The following is a 4659-nucleotide window of genomic DNA, read 5'->3' on the forward strand; positions in this document are numbered from 1 at the left end:
CCCAGCTCCGTGTGGAATAGATCTTACCCAGAGACCATCCAGGCTGTCCTGGGCTGGAGCCCTGCTTCCCTCTGCTGTTCTGTGGGTTCTGCCGTTCTAGAATTGGTTCAGAGCCATTTTTATAGGTTTTTGGAGGGACTCAGGTACGGAGCTCACTCTAGTCCGTGCTTACCAGCCGCCATCTTGGCTCCGCCCCCTACTATGTAGGTTTTCTGAGAAGGAAATTGTACCTTGTACCCTCACGACTCGAAGCCTATAGTTTATCTACACACCATTGATGGTTCTACTGTCACCTCCTACCTATGGTGGAAATACAGTCTTAGATTCTGCTGTTTCGTAGAAAAGTCTGTGAGTCAAGTCTCATCACAGATTGTAATCTTGCTAGTGTCTCTGCTTAACAAAAATCCCGTTGAACACATAAGTAACAACGATAAATTCTAAAAGCTTCACAATATATTGTGGTTCTCTAAGGAACAAAGACAGGACTTCACAAAAAGATTTGGTTCTCCAATGAACCTGTCCTAAATCAGCAGTGTATTGTTCCATACCTGGAACCTGCCTTCATGCTAGCTTCTCTGGAAAAAAAAGGCATGTTTTATTTATTTTTTCCCCTCTCCAAATGATCTGTCCATTGCTTTGTGACCCTGAATGAACTTACACACTCTTAATGTGGAATTTGCCATCTAGATTAGGCTGACCTTTTGGTACCAAAAACAGACTATGAAAAGCTGGTTTTCAGCCAGTCTTTGCTTATCTTGCCTCTGGCTCTACCTTGGGGGTTAAGCAAGTTCCAAAGTAAATGTCAACTATAACTAAACAATGCTTAGCTACATCTATTTCTGATTTAAGCTTGGATCAGTGCCAGAGATTCAAGGATTGAAGATATGAATTAAAAAGAGAACATTTATTAAATACTTACTATATGTAAAGCACCCAACCCTTATGCATACAACCGATTTTAATTTTTCAAGACCCATCTACTAGTGAATAGTAAGTGTTGGGATACAAACAGAAAGCTAGATAGCCCCTGCTCTCAAGGAGCTCACATTTCACAAAAAACAAATAAGTTTAATCTCTTGCCAGTCAGCTAGAATGACCCGGTGTTACCTGGGGTGGAGAGAAAAGCACATATTAGTGAATGTTCACCTATGCTACTTCCATTGATAAAACTATATCTACTGATGATGTTAACTCTTTGACAGTATATCTTCAAATTTTTGTTTTCAAATAATAAGTTTGTGAAAGGGCTCCATCCTTTGCTATAGTTCATATATCAATAAATACATCTAAATCATAGAGGCACCAATATGGCACAGTGGATAGAACACTGGGCCTGAGGTCAGAAAGACCTCAGTTCAGATCAGTCCCTAAACATTTACTAGTGGACCCCAGGCAAGTCACTTAACTGTGATTGCCTCAGTTTCCTCATCTGTAAAATGAGTTGGAGAAAGAAAAGGCAAACCACTCCAGTATTTTTGCCAAGAAAACCCCCACTGGGCTTTGCAAAGAGTCAGACATAAGAGTGAACAACCACAAAAAATTGTTAAACCTATTTAAAATATGCCTACCTCTACATACTAGAGAATAGAGGAGAAAAAAGTATCATAGCTACAGGATATCCATCACACACACATACACACACAATATACACATAAATGTATGTATGTATATATAATGTGTCTATGTATATATTTCTATACACATGTAGTGTGTATTTCTATATGCATATATATGCATACATAAATATATTCATATAGACACAATATAAATGCACCGTATATACATGCATGTTGTGTTGTGTGTGTGGGGGGGTGTAATTAACGGATAATAGTTAACCAAAAATCATAATGTACTTGTAGAAGTTTACAGGTAGCATCTCCATAAGGATTTCTCCCCTGGACCACAGTTACAGGAATAGGGCATGTAGAACTGATTGGCTTTTCTATTCCCAGGGTTCTCAGTATTAGGGTGTGTGTATGTGTGTGTGTGTGTGTGTGTGTGTGTGTGTGTGCAGGGGGGAATACCTGGACCCTTCTCCATAGCATTTGTTTCTCTGGATGATGGCTACAGGGGACCAGGATAGAAGTAGGCTTGGAACTTAACAGTACTGTTATGCTTTAGCATTATTCTTAATTCCTTGAAAAAGCCTTACATCTTACTTTATCCACATTATATGCAATAATCCTTTGACAAATCTCCATAATTCTTAAGATTATGGATTCTATAAATTCGATTGACTCTTCAGGATATTGGAAGCATTGCAAAGATGGAATAATATAGGATGAAGAGTACTATAATTAGTCTAAGAATATCTTGTGTTCAGATTCTGACTGGCATTTACTACATATGTGATACTGAATACATCCTTTAACCTTTTTTGAGATCATTTTTTAAAATCTCATATAGCAATAATGATAGCTGTGCTGCCCATCTCTGAGGGCTATTTTTCAGGCTGATTGAGTGCTATACAAATGGCTGATACCATTGTTGTAGCTGGAATTCCCCCTGCCTGTTACCTAACAAGAGGTTAAAAAAAAGATGCCTGCCTTCTCCATCTTGGTAAACTAGATCCAGCAAATGCAGTTGCAGTCCCTCACCCATCATATACACTATCCCTATCTCTCACTTTTTAAATCCAGATAAGTTTTTTGAGTGAAGAAATCATTGGTGTAACCCATTTGGGTGTCACTGTTTCACTTTTTTTGGTCTCCTGGTACCTAGCAAATCTTCCACAGAAGGCAATAGAGCAGAATTTGTGAGACAGCTCACCAGAAATGAATCTATCCCAGCTATCTCTAGATTGGAGAACAGACAGTTGTGCTTCCTCAAAGGCAGTCTGGGGCCAAAAACAACAAAAAGCCAGGCTCCAAGACACATGAGACATTATCAGTATTTTGGCACTTTTTTCATTTCCTATTTTCTTCCCTCTGACTTTGTCATTTTGTTTCCAGGAGAAAAGAGAGATGGGAAGAACTGAAGTGAGCAAGGACCACATGGAGTGGTTCAAACACTACCACCAAGCCCCAGCCGGAGGAGAGATAAGAGGAAGCTACTGCAACCAGGAGACACTTTCAAGTGGGGGAGACAGTGTAGTATATATTGATAATAGAACTGGCTCTGAAGTCAGAGGACGTAGTTTTAAACCTCACCTCTGACACTGTCTGACCATGGGCAATTCATTTAATCTCTGTGAGCCTCAGTTTCTTCAACTGCAAAATGAAAAGCTTGTTCTAGACAACCTTTGAGGTCTCTTCCATTTCTAAATCTATGATCCCATGGGGAGTAGATGTAACATGGATGCGATTTACCAGTGAAGACTACCTGTGAGAATTTCTGTGGCTGGTCTATCATAGATGTGGGGAAATCTCCTGCTTTTCCTCTCTTTTTTTAAACCCATAAAGCTAAATTGAGGTAGCTGAATGATAATCCCATCTACCTAAACTGTATGATCATGGATAAGACATTTACAGTGTGCACAAGAAGAACTAGGAGGGGGAAAGGTATGACAAAGCCTGTTCATACACTTATTTTCTATCTGTTATCCATGTTATCAAAATCTCTGTGATCACACCACCCTTTAGTGTCCAGATGTTTAATGAATTAGGATGTGAATCAACAGATAGAAATAGTTCATACAATGAGGACTCAGGGCTAGATACTGACCATGGATTTCATCTTTTAACATTTTGAGCAATATTTCATTTCCTCTCTTAGATTAAATTGAGACCTGACTAGTGACAGGTTAATCAAAGTGACTTCAGTACAGTCACTGTCCCATGGGCTTGAGCAGTATGGGGGTAAGCAATGTATGCATTTGTTGTATGAGTTTTCACTTGGGAACAGCAAGTACTAACTTCTTATACTGGAAAACTTTTTATTGTAGGTGGAGTGGGACAGCTGGACACAGTTTAGATGATTCCAATTTTGTTGGCAACATCTAAAGCATCGTAGTCTGGAGCAAGTCGGACATAGGCCTTCTTCTCTCCATCAGGCCAGATCAGTGTGTTGACCTTGGCCACATCGATGTCATACAGCTTCTTTACTGCCTGCTTTATCTGATGCTTGTTGGCTTTGACATCCACAATGAAGACCAGGGTGTTGTTGTCCTCAATCTTCTTCATAGCAGACTCAGTGGTCAAGGGGAACTTAATGATGGCATAGTGATCCAGCTTGTTTCTCCGAGGGGCACTTTTCCGAGGGTATTTGGGCTACCTTCGAAGTCTTAGTGTCTTGGGTCACCGAAAGGTGGGGGATGTTCGGATCTTCTTCTTTTTGTGGCTGTGGACACCCTTCAACACTGCCTTCTTGGCCTTCAAGGCCTTGGACTTGGCCTCTGTCTTGGGGGGAACAACGGCTTCCTTCTTCGCCTTTGGTGCCATCTTGTGGGAAAGGCAGGTACTAACTTCTTAAGAAGGCACTATTGCTCAGGTGGGGGACAGAGAGTAACAGACAAGGCCTGAACAGGTGGAGCAAGTATAGTATGTCTCCTAGTGGGCACACCGAACAAATGAAACTCCTTCATTGCATAAATAACATCATAATACATTTTTCTTGCTGAAGGCTTCAGAAAAGTGCCACACAATCAAATAGCACCTTCACCCCATGGGAAAGAATATTGTGATTTAAGGCAGCTGTTTCTTAATGCGCTCACTCTCTCTC

General features: G+C 40.5%; 1 pseudogene; it reads right to left on the minus strand.

Annotated features, from left to right (window-relative positions):
- Positions 1-3908: 3908 nt before the first annotated feature.
- On the minus strand, positions 3909-4379 carry LOC118858766 (annotated as a pseudogene).
- Between the last annotated feature and the right edge of the window lie 280 nt (positions 4380-4659).

The sequence above is a fragment of the Trichosurus vulpecula genome, chromosome 7 (assembly GCF_011100635.1).
Source record: "Trichosurus vulpecula isolate mTriVul1 chromosome 7, mTriVul1.pri, whole genome shotgun sequence".
Taxonomy (NCBI): domain Eukaryota; kingdom Metazoa; phylum Chordata; class Mammalia; order Diprotodontia; family Phalangeridae; genus Trichosurus; species Trichosurus vulpecula.